The 13,185-nt window shown below is 36.0% G+C and overlaps 1 pseudogene; it reads right to left on the bottom strand.

The window, feature by feature from the left end:
• LOC130046105 (cilia- and flagella-associated protein 300-like) overlaps positions 1-12,329 on the bottom strand; it is a 57,573-nt pseudogene extending 45,244 nt beyond the window's left edge.
• Positions 12,330-13,185: the final 856 nt, after the last annotated feature.

Raw genomic sequence — 13,185 nt, forward strand, 5'->3', positions numbered from 1 at the left:
CTTTTCCACATCTGCAAATATGCCGGCCTGAAGAGGGCTATCAACCTCATGTCTTATTATTCCATTCTTGTGGGGAAAAAATTCAGTACAATATTCTTTAATCTCTGACATAGCTCAGAAGTATTTTTTCCACTGGAGAATTTTTTCAACTGTACTAGCTACTATCACCTAGTTTGGGAATAAGGAGTTTCCTTTGATTACTCCTTTAATGTGCTCTAAAGAGAAAATATTATACAAAGCATGAGTGGGGTTCTTGGTGGTAGAGATCAAGTAGAAAACAATAGAGGCCTTGTCTGGCATGTGAAGAAGTTGGTGAGCTTCTGATGAATGGAGAATATACTTTTGAACATTTGCAAATGCATCTGTTGCCAAAACAAGTACCATCAACAATATTTCTCTCAAAGTTTTAATTATTATATCCAAGATTGATTTATGATCTTAGATTATCAAGCCATAAAACTAAAAAGTTGTGAATAAGGTTGGATATGGATTTTAATTAGTTACAGAAAATCTATTGGGCTTTTGCCTTGCATGCGGCCAACCCAGCTGACCCGGGTTCAATTCCTCCGCCCCTCTCGGAGAGCCTGGCAAGCTACCGAGAGTATCTCAGCCACACAGCAAAGCCTGGCAAGCTACCCGTGATGTATTCGATATGCCAAGCAGAGTAACAAGTCTCACAATGGAGACGTTACTGAGCCTGCTTGAGAAAATCGATGAACAAGGAGAGGACATTGCTACAGTGTGCTATAGTGCTACAGAAAATCTATCACTTATTTATGAGTAATTGATACTAAATGTTTAAACTGTCCTTGCCTCTCCTGACAAAACTCCTTCCTTGATCCCTTACAAATTGAAGGCCCCAAATATTGAAGGTACGTGATTTGGGTCTTGATGAAAGCGGGGTAAATGAAATCAGACTCTGTCTGACCCACCCCTCCCGTTGGAACTCTTAATTTTTGATGAAGGTAAAACTTAGACACACCCAAAGACCTTAGGGTTGTGTCTGGAGAAGTTCCCTTTGGTGTTCAGATATACAACTTTACTTTTGAAATATTCATTTTATCAATTCAATTGGAGAGCTTTCATCTTTTCTATAGAAATTTTAAACTACTTAAATTTATTGTTCTAATTGTTATTTAGATATCATCTTCTATAATCCTATTTTATGCTCTTATTTTACTGTTTCATTCTTAATAGCATTATTAATCATTTTAAAATGCATTTCAACCTTTGAAACACTAGAATCATCTTTTTTTCATACTGCCTTCGAAACAAAAAGTTGAACACTTTTATAGCTTCTCTTCTGACACTGCCCATATATCTTTATATCATCTTGAAAGTGGAGTTCATTAATTATCGCTTTTTTGTTCTTTTATGTCTTATTTTGCTCGAGAATCATACCCATTAAAAGTTTTTGTACTAGCTTTTCTTTAATTTTGGTTCTGTATTCTAATTTATTTTTATTAGTCTTTTCCCTATCTTGATTATGTCATTTAATTAAATCTAATTGTCTCATCTCAAAAACAACAACCCATTTAAGGATACAATTGTACTCATACTTTGAGAATAAGTCTCATTAAATGAGTCTCATTTAACTCTCTAATGCTCATCATTGATCCCATGAGTCTTTTTAAGATCTCTTTGTTCCTACCAAGATATATCATATACAATAAATTTTTGTAAAATATTAAAGAACAATTAAATTGAAAACAATAGGGGACTGTACTAAATAAATAGTATTAGAAATTACAAAAGAAAGAAGACAGTTTCCATGTCTAAAATATGGAACAAACATTTTAAGATACTATGTGACACATCTGAATGTTTTTATTTGAATAAATTATGTAATCAATAGCTGTTTACTACATTTTATATCAATATGTATTTGCACTAAAAATTAAAGTAAAAATTTTAGGGGTCAGGACTGTGGCTTAAGTGATAAAACATATACCTGGTGAAAATGAAGTTGTGTTTATCCCTTGGTACCACTTGATGTAACACTAGGTTGACCTAAAAAATTTAAATTATAAAAAAATTTAAATGACAAAAAATACAAGCAATTGCTATGTATTTTAAATTTTAGTAATAGTTTTTACTGTGTTGGTAGGGGTAGCAATTTAATATTGGTATTTTTAATTGTTTACATTTGGATTTTTTTTTTTGGAACATACTAGACCTCTTAATTTTTCTCAGTTTCCAATTGTTGGAATTTGTTTAATTATAGTTCTAGTATGTTTTCTTTTGCCATGAATTTGCCTTTGTTCTCATGTTTCATTGTTCCATATCCTTCTCTGAGAAGACCAATTGCTCATATATAATATTCTCATTCTTCTCTCTTAATGTATCTTTTTTAAAATTGCTTTAGTCTGTCTTATACTTCACTTATCTAATTTTATTTAAAGGTAATTACACTATAATGTGCATTTTCAAAACTTATTTTATTTTCAGAACCTTGAGATAAAAGACTCTAAGAATCTACACAAAAATTCCTTAGGAATTCATGATATATTTTTGTGTGTGATTTTTCTCTTTGATGCTTCAAAATATTTTGCTTGTTTTGAAAAAAAGATCAAATTTTCTTTAAACTAGCATGTGCTACTAATTTATTTTCTTGTATCTAGGAAATACTTGAAAAACAAGAATTTTGAATTAGGGAAGCAGACAAAGTTGAGACATTCCATTCACTTACTCCAAAACTCAAATATTTTCTGAACATACATCATTATTGGAAAATAATAATAAATAAAATGCAACTCTTGATAACCTGTTGAAAATTCTATAGAACAATATCAGGAGAAATCAATGAATAGAAATAAATGGACTTAGTAAAAGCTATATGCTAAAATCTACAAAAAAACTCGAGAAAACCAAGCTAATGGACAAAATAAAACAATTTTCAGCAGTATTATTGTGGTATATCCATACAACAGGATAGGAAAGGTAAAATAAAAAGCATAATGTACTCCTAATAATGTATGCACTCTCAGATTTAATATTAAACAATACAAATAAAATATTCAGATACACAAAACTAAAATTAATTTCTGAGAGATGAATTGTTATCACATTTGGGGAAACCAGCTGTGACTAGGAGAGAACACAAGTGGACCCCTTAAAAACTAGCATCATTTTAATTATTATCTTGAAAACTAGTCATACACATATACTCCGTGTATGAATTTTTTATTGTAAGACTCATTTGTGACTTTTTCACTTCTATTTGTGTGTGTTCTCCTTTTGAATCTGTGCAATTTTTTTAAACATTTATTTTAGAAATTAGTGAGATACAGATAGAGCCAAATTGCATAGGGAGAAGCTGGGCATCTGTAATATCTATTATTAATATGGTATTTAGTGATAACATATACCTTATGCCACAAAACAAGAATAGATGTGCTATAAATGAAGAGATTGAGATAATTCTTTTGAGAAATCAAAATGACTTCATAGAGAATTTTTCAGGGTAGAGATTGGTGTGCACAGAAAGACTAGGTTCAATGAACTCAATTTAAGTACTATAGCAGCATGGGATCACTTCTTAGTATTTATGAGATGAGCATTGTAACTTGAACAGTTATAAATATTAATAAATATTTATACATGTGAACAATATTGGACTGAATACTGTGTGTGGGTAATCAGAGTGGAAAGGAAACAAACTTTTCTCAACATGTTATATTTGGAGAGAACTTATTATTAATTTATATTTAAAATTATAAATGTGAGCATATGTTTTATGGCTTTTGACTTATTGATTAAAAATATGTCTGGCAAAGTTCTATTTAGTATCATTAACATGTTGAAAATATGAAATATAACAAACAGCGTAGCAGAAAGACTTAGATATCGCATGTTGTGAAGATTCCCAATTTAATAACATTCTTACAAATTTATCTCTGCTTACACCTTTTGAAAAACTTATAGCATTATTTAGAATTTCAGGTTTAGAAAATATGAGGTTAAAATTATACCTATCCAAATTTTAAGTGAATGCTGTACCGTAACCTACATCTATCTGCTTTTCTAATGAAACCATACCTATTCTAGAGGTATTATGTCATTTTCTGCAGTATTACTCATTTATCTCTATAACTAGAGAAAACTTATAAAGTCTCCTAAATCTGAACTTCATCAATCAGGTAGCCACCATGATCATGTCTAGAAAATTAAACACAAAGCAGCTCTGGATTGCCTCAAGAGTAGCAAGTTGTCTGAATCCAACATAACTTCTTACAAGCATTTTTTTTCCTTCCTAAAAAACGGTCCTGTGATTATCACTATGACAATTGTAGACAACTCTGTCATCCTCAAACAAATCTGGAAAAATGATGTCACTTACAACAGATAAACTGTGAAATATAAATGAAGGATAGAACAGATGTGGAATCAAAAGAAGAAACATACCTTTAAAAAAATAACCTTCAAAATTAAATCTTACCTCATGTAGCTGTGACAAATGAGAAAACACTGAAGGGAGATAAAGAAACAGACAAGGGGTAAGAAGCTGCATCAGAAGCCCCCCTGTGCCATTGTCACCCTTTCCTTGTACTTACCAGCTTTAGCACGTTATGCAAACAGCCACCTGCTTTACATATACTACAAACTTCCTCCACTCTCCAAAGGAGTTTGGAGAACTCCCTGAAGACAAATAATAGGCTAAAAAGAAAACAAAAAACCTGTTTACTCGCCCACACTGGGCAATTTGGTTAAACAAATTTGCTTGATTGTAATCTATAGTTTGCAAGTAAACAAAGTCAAATGAGGAATAGATGAAAATGAGATTAAGTATGAGCAAGATCACTACATGCATTTTTAGTGGAAAAAAATCTCTATAGAACTATTATATTTTCATATACAACTAAAGAAATTTCTAGATTTTTCACATCAAATCTGCATTGATGTATCAGTATTCCACAAACCAGAACAAATCTCTGGTTGGTTAGAATCACTTAGCTAACTAGGTCACAAAGTGCAGTTTGAAGACCATCACAAAGTTTTGCCATAAAGCTCCCAGTATCATTCTCACTGCAACTCATACAAGGCAGAAACTATACAGCAGATAACCACTAGCATTATTTGACATATATCAATTTTTTAAGAATGAATTTTTCCTTGACTACTATACTTTGATGAATTTTATTTTTAAATTACATAAATAGAGATTAAGAAAGAAAAATGCTTAGATTTGGGTGTTGAGGGCCAGTGGGTATGTTGTGGGAGTTTTATTTTTATTTTTATTAGTGAAACACCATGAGGTACAGTTGTAGACTTACAAATTTTTGTGCTCGGGTTTCAATTATACAATGATCAAGTACCCATCCCTCCACCAGTGTTCATTTTCCACCACCATGGATCCCAGTATCCCTCCCACCCCCCATCGGACCCCCCTATCCCACCCTACCTCTGTGGTAGGGCATTCCCTTTTGTTCTCTCTCTCATTTGGGGTGTTGTGGTTTGCAAAAGAGGCATTGAGTGGCAATCATGTTCAGTCTATAGTCTACTTTCAGCATGCTTCTCCCATTCTGGAAGGATCCTCCCAACACCCTTTACTTGGTGTTCCCTCCTCTGTCTGAGCTGCCTTTTCCCCTAGCATGTGTGGCTGGCCTCCAAGCCATGGAGTAAACCACCTGGTACTAATCTCGGCTATTCTTGGGTGTTAGTCTTCTATTTTGTTACTTTATGTTCCCCAGATGAATGCAATCTTTCTATGTCTCTTTCTCTTTCTGACTCATTTCGCTTAGCATGATACTTTTCATGTAGTACCACTTGTATGTAAATTTCATGACTTCATCTTTTCTAACAACTACATAGTACTCCATTGTGTAGATGTACCAAAGCTTCTTTAACCAATCATCTGTACTCCAGCACTCAGGTTTTTTTTTTTTTTTACAGATTCTGGCTATTGTAAACAGTGCTGCAATGAATAAACAAATGCAGATGTCACTTCAACTATATTTTTTTGCCTGTCTGGGATATATTCCCAGGAGTGGTATTGCTGGGTCAAATGGGAGCTCAATTTCTAATTCTTGGAGAATCATCCATACTGTTTTCCAAAAGGGCTGAACCAGGTGGCATTCCCACCAGCAGTGAAGGAGGGTCCCTTTCTTGCCACATCCATGCCAGCAATGGTTGCTTTTGGTTTTTTTGGATGAGGGCCAGACTCTGTGGTGCGAGATGATATCTCATTGTTGTTTTGATCTCCATCTCCCTGATGATTAATGATGTAGAGCATTTTGTCATTTGGATTTCTTCTTTGAGAAAGTTTCCAACCCCATAAAAATGGGGCAACAAAGGGAGTTTTTTATTTTTTTTTTTATCTTGCCCCAATATCTAGAACAAAGCAAAGAAGCAAGAAACTCATATATATGGGAAAGTAAATGCACCTAACCAGGTTCATTTTCTTCTTGTTGTGTGACCTTAGGCAAGTCATTTTTTTCGTCCTCTCAACTTTAGAGTATCCCCGTGAAATGTAGTTGGTAATAATAATTTTTCCTGGGATTGTTTCAAGAATGTAATTAGATAATGTCTGTGAAAGCACTTTGTGAAACTCTGAAGTGCTCTGCAAATGTAAGGGATAAAAGATTGGAAAGTTGCCTCCGGGTGGCTCCTTCTCAAATATGCCCTGATATCAACATTTTAGTGGTGAAAAGGACTGCTAATATTTCTCATTGGCACTACTCTACTGCAGAAGTAATCTAAGTAAAAGAAATATGATTTTCCTTGAGACTCAATAAAGCTATTTTCATTTTAATTGGAAATTTGTGGCATATAAAAACACTTATTTTTCCTGAATTGACCTTTTTTGAAAAAAATTAAAATGGAACTTACTCTTTGTCTGGTGGAAAAATCTGAATGTCAGAGGAAATCTCTCCTATTTTGCCAACACCTTTCTCGGTGTGACCTTGAACTCATTACTCTTATTGCTCTTCACATCCATCGTTCAGTAGATGAATACTTACATAGTCTGGAAAGTAAGCCAAATATTTGATATAGTCAGCTTGAAAAACAAAGAAAAGACAAGAGGCACTAAGTTTAATACATCTTATATCTCCCAAACAAAAATGGTAATGACTCTGTTACCCAAATCTCAGATTTGGTATAAGGATGAAATGATAGCATGGGAAAGGGCTTAGGAAAATTATAAAAAAGATATGTCAATGCAAAGTGGTATTATTAGACATGGAATCAGCAGCAGCATATAGATAGCTAAAGGACATTTAATGTAGAGAAGTGGGGGAGGCATTCATGTTTATAGAGTATTTGCTGCATACAGAAATATAGCCACATATTATTTCAGGCACATAACAAATGTGTTAAGTAGATATTCAACAATGCTTTTGATGAATGAGAAAATGAGGCTCAAGTTCATCAAAACAACAACTAAAGGAATATGTCACTATTTAAACCCAGGTCAGTCTGACTATAGAGATTACAGAAATACCGTATATTATTTGTTAAGAGCTTTAGAAATCCAAGTCCCCTTTCAGCAGGAAATGAGTCAGGTGGCAATGACGGGCTGCAAAAAGGACAAGAAAATATTCTCTCAACTTACTTTTAAAAAAACTTTTGAAAGAAACAAAAATTAATATGAGAACAAAATGCTATCTTTAACATTTTATCATTATCTTTTCTATTTTGAAGATATTTTAATTAAGGTCATGTGATATACAAAACTCATAATAAAGTTTCAGGAACACAATGTTCTGGTACCAACCCCACAACCAAAGTCACCTTCCCTCCTTCAACATCCCCAGGCTCCCTCCGAAGCCCTGAGCCTGCCTCTTTGGTAGGCACATTTTTAATCATTTTAATTATTTTCCTTACTGCAGTTTGGGTCTCTTACTTGCAATGTTGTTGGTTCTGTCTTTAGACTATGCATATACTTCTACATCATTGATGTGCAAAGGGCTCTAGATCCCTGTCTTTGTTATCTCCTGTCCACCTCTCTGCACTTTCCACTTTATACCTTTCCTTTCGTATTCTAATATCTATAATCTGGAGTCCCAGGAGTTCTAAGTATAACCCCCCCACCACACACACACATACATTCATACTTTGCATTCTCTTGTTCTGATACTCTATATAATCTCCTAAACTTTATTTATGTCTAAAATAATTTTTGTATTTAAGCAAAACTAATCTGTTTCCCCCCCTGAATCCTGTGTTTTTGATGGATGGCAAAACTTGATTTCAGTATGCACATGGTTAAAATCTTATTTAGAGAAGAAGGCATGAATCAAAATTTCTGTGATGCTTTTTGTGTGGATTACCATGCCAAGGAAAATACAAAAGGTAGCTTAAATCCCAGATATATTAAAATCAAAAGCTTAACTTCTAATATCCTCTCTTCAATCAGGTATGGATTTACAAAACATTTTATTATGGTTGTTATTTTCCTACCTAAAGCTCTGGACTAAACCCACTATGCTTAAAGATTGTGAGTTATATTGGTATGATTTGTAAATTTTATTTTCATCCCATATAAAATGAGTAAAATGAGAAAAACTTTGGTGGTATGCAAAAGTTAGAAACTGCTAAGAAGTGACCAAAAAGACACATACAAATCAAGCGTCCTGGATTTATATTGTAATAGCAATGACTAGAAAGAAAATTTTAAGTGATTGGATCTCTTGCTGACATAAGTTACTATGAATTAACACGTTTCACTCACTGCAGAAAGAAAATTACTAGTATTTATCTAGATTTCCTAAATATTAGACTCTGTTGGAGTTTTTAATATATTTTCTTGTTTACGTTCCACAAAAATCCCTGATGAAATAATATTTATATTCCTTCTATATTAAAGAATTGATATTTAGAACTCAAATATAGTCAACTAATGCACAATTTTCGATCCAGAGAAAAAGCACAGTGGGTAAGGCTCTTGTCTAGCACACAGAAGACATGGGTTCAACACTAGATACCCTAGGCAGTTTCCCAGGCACCATCTGGAGTGATCCCTAAGCTCAGAACCAGGAATAAGTCCTGAACACAGTGGAGTGTGGCCCCCAAACAAAACAAACAAACAAACAAAAAACACCACCAACAACAAAAAATTTATAACTTTACCTCTGTTTCAATAATAAGCAAGATGGTGGTAAAGGAAGCTCAAAGACTAAAGGGTTGTTGGTTTTCGTTTGTTTCTCCTTGGGGACAACATCTGGCTATGCCCAGGGCTTACTCTAAGCTATATGCTTAGGGATCACTCCTTGAAAGCCTCAGTGGATCATATTGAGTGCTGGAAATCAAATCCACCTGGGTCAATTGCATGTAAGACAAGTACCCTGCCTACTGTGCTATCACTCCTGCCCTCTAATTGGTTTTATAGGCATAACTATTTTAGGCTTTTAAAAATGTCCTCAGATGAGAAGAAATTAGGCTCCACTTGGTGACCCAGGTGTATCTTGCCTTTCACTCACTGGTTTCACAGGTTAAAGAGTCAGCATGTTGAGTTCTGACTTGTTTACTACAAAATAGAGGTACTACAACTCTACTCTTTCCCATAGTATGAGAAAGTAATAGCATGATTCATGTGAAATTAGCAGAAATAGTCAAAGATTAGAAGTCTGAATATATACACATAAATGTGTCTATATACACATTAGGATATCATCCAAATTACTAAACAGTTGACTTTTATTTATTAAAAATGTTGATTAGGTGATATGATGCCAACAAGTTTCTACCAGATTCAGAAGTTCTGAGGTTCCTACTTATGTCAACACATAGATGAATTAGAATAGAACTTTTTTTAAAAAAGAATAACTTATTATTTATTTAATATATAGCTGGGCTGGAGCGATAGCCCAGAGGGTAGGGTGTTTGCCTTGCATGCAGCCAACCAGGGTCCGATTCCTCTGCCCCTCTCGGAGAGCCTGGCAAGCTACCGAGAGTATTTCGCCTTCACTGCAAAGCCTGGCAAGTTCCTCGTGAGGTATTCAATATGCCACAAACAGTAACAAGTGTCACAATTTGTTGTGAGACATTACTGGTACCCACTTGAACAAATTGATGAACAACGGATGGACAGTGCTTCAGTGCTATTATATAACTAATTGATATTTAATATATGGTATTAGGGACTTGAAGTCTTGTAAAGCATAATTTTGGATTTTGTACCTGGAAATTTATATTTTGATAATTAACTTGAATCTTTCTCCATACACTGGAAAGTAAGAATGGGCCAGGAGAGCACAAGGGGTAGGGAACTCGCTTTACACACAGCAACCAGGGTTTGATCCCCAGCACCACATATGGCTCCCCCAAACCTTGGCATGAGTGATACCTGAGCACAGAGCCATGAGCAAGCCTCAAACACTTCCAGATGTGGCCTCCAAACAAACAAGAAAGAAATGGGGCAGATTAACAGAAAGATTTAACCCAAGAAAATACTCATGGTCCAGTCAGTTGACCACTGTGATGAGCATGAAGATAGAACAGTGCATACGGAGCTGGGAGTCGCTTGGGGAGATAGGAAATAGAGACAGGATATTAACTGTTGGTAAGTGTTAAAATAAGGAGATAGTCAAGTTGACAGGTGAGGATGTTCTGGGGATTGAGGTGAGAAGGAAATATGAGAACACTGGTGGAGAGAAGTTGACACTGGCGGTGGGACTGGTGTTGAAATATATGCCTAAAACTCAATTATCAATAACTCTGTCACAGTCCTTTAATTCAAGATAAATAAATAGGGAGGTAAAGGACAAAATAGAAGTATAGTGGAAAGACAATGAAATCTATCTCAATGTTTAAGAACCCCCTAAACTGAGCCTTAGGAAATAAACAGGCAACTATCAGGTCATTGTCAGGACAAGTGTTCGGTGATAGTGGAAGTTTACAGTAGAGGAAAGGCTGAGTGCAAACTCAAAGCAACCAGAACAAGCAGGAAACACTGCAGATTATGAACTAGATAACATTAGAAACTGGAGCAGTATGCAAAGGGTAATGTATGTAGGGGGCATTCAGGTGGTCGTGAGTGGGAGAAGTTAGCAGCAAAATATAAAACTGGAAAAGTTAACAGGGACTCTGTCGGGCAGCATGACTTTTGGAGATACATTAAAGAATATGGAATTTCTCCTCAAAGTAACATATTAAGAGAAAGAGAATTTGAAATTGAATTTTGGAGGCAAGAAATTGTATAATCAGACCTGCACTTACAGGACACCCTAGTAGTTTCTAGAAGGAAAAAGGACTAGCAAATGTAAGCCATGAGCCTGACTGGGAGGATGCTTAAATCCCTAAACTGGAGCTTTTGCTAAATTATCATGAATCATGACTAAACATAAATCTAAACCGTGAGCAGGATGAATTATTTGCCAGATAAATTAAATGCTGATTGAAAATCCAGCAGAATGGTTAGATAAATAGTACAGGAATTCAAGTATTTGACTTGCACCCATTCAGTTCTGGTTTGATCCCCAGCAGCACATATGGCTCCTTGATCACTGCCAGGAGTGATCCTTGAACACCAGTCCTTCTGCATCGCCTGTCTTCAAGAAGAAAAAAAAAAAGAGAAAGGGAAGGGGTGCATAGGTGTGGGAAGATGGGCGAGGGGAAAAAGGGGAGGAGAGGAAAGGGGAGGAGAGTAAATGGAAAATGTGTGGAAGGGAGGGCAGGGAAAGGGAAAGGGAAAGGGAAGGGGAAGGGAAGGGAAGGGAAGGGAAGGGAAGGGAAGGGAAGGGAAGGGAAGGGAAGGGAAGGGAAGGGAAGGGAAGGGAAGGGAAGGGAAGGGAAGGGAAGGGAAGGGAAGGGAAGGGAAGGGAAGGGAAGGGAAGGGAAGGGAAGGGAAGGGAAAGGGAGGGAAGGGAAGGGAAAGGGAGGGAAGGGGAGGGGATGGGAGGGGAGGGGAGGGGAGGGGAGGGGAGGGGAGGGGAACACAGAGCAAGGCTAGGTGGCCTGAATATAAATTTGCCCTTGGGCATGTCAGATTGCCTATTTTTATACTGGAACATCCCCATTCAGATTACCATTTTGTTGCTACTGTTCATACCCTGGTGCAGGAGATAGGCATGAATGTTTTTTCTGTTCTTTTAGTAAGTGAAAAACGTAGTAATTGTGGGACCCTTAAGGCCAGCTGGAATCAGCTTTTCCTGAAACTGATCTGACTTGAGAATTAATTTATGGCTTTGAGCCTGTCTTTGTTATCACGTTGACTGCGTTCAGAGACTGTCTTCGCTGCACACATTGCTGCTTTAGTGCAAGGTACTTTTTGCCTCCCACAGGAAGATAGATTTATTCACTTCAGAGGTATCATAATATTGAACAGCTGGCCATTGCTTCTCACTGTCTTACTTCTCACACACTTCTGCTTTGTCAGCCACAGGTCCCATGACGAAATGCTGCAAAAACCAGAGAAAATGTGTTATAAAAGCATCTACTCTGATGAACAAAACAAATAGATCCACTGAATAGAAGCAAAAACTCCTAAATCTGTTTTCCTGTCATTTTCCAAACTAAGAAAAAAAGATTTACTTACATAGAGCTTAATATATTGGGATGATCTGGTATTTTCAAAGTTCTATAATACTGTAATAAGGTGTACATTATTTTACAGAGATAAATTATGTAACCAAAGCATAAAATTGAAACTATTCAAACTTCACAAGCAATTTAGTCATTGCTGCTGCTTAAAGGCACATTACCTGAATCTCAGAATCACTTCCAACTACAAGACCAGGCTGAGTTTAACTAACCTTGACCCTTGATCAAACCATCATGATCAATCTTTGGTCTAGGTAAAAATCATATTTTTCCATCATTACATTTTGTACCGGGCTGGAGCAATAACAAAGCAGGTAGGGTGATTGCTTTGCATGTGGCCAACCTGGGTTTGATTCCTCCATCCCTCTCGGAGAGCCCAGCAAGCTACCAAGAGTATCCTGCCCACACAGCAGAGCCTGACAAGCTCCCCGTGGCATATTTGATATTCCCAAAACAGTAACAACAAGTCTCACAGCAGAGACGTTACTGGTGCCCACTCGAGCAAATCGACGAACAACGGGAGGACAGTGCTGATAGTGCTGACATTTTGTACCATTTGTTGATGTTTTGATTGATAGAGGGGCCATAATATATTATGCCGATATACCCCAAAATAATCATAACTTTTGGGGGATATTGTCATAATGGTTGGCTGTGGCAAAATGGTTAAGCAACGGTTACTGGACTTGGGAGATGGCTTAAGTG

Source organism: Sorex fumeus, unplaced genomic scaffold (assembly GCF_029834395.1).
Source record: "Sorex fumeus unplaced genomic scaffold, SorFum_2.1 ptg000131l, whole genome shotgun sequence".
NCBI lineage: Eukaryota > Metazoa > Chordata > Mammalia > Eulipotyphla > Soricidae > Sorex > Sorex fumeus.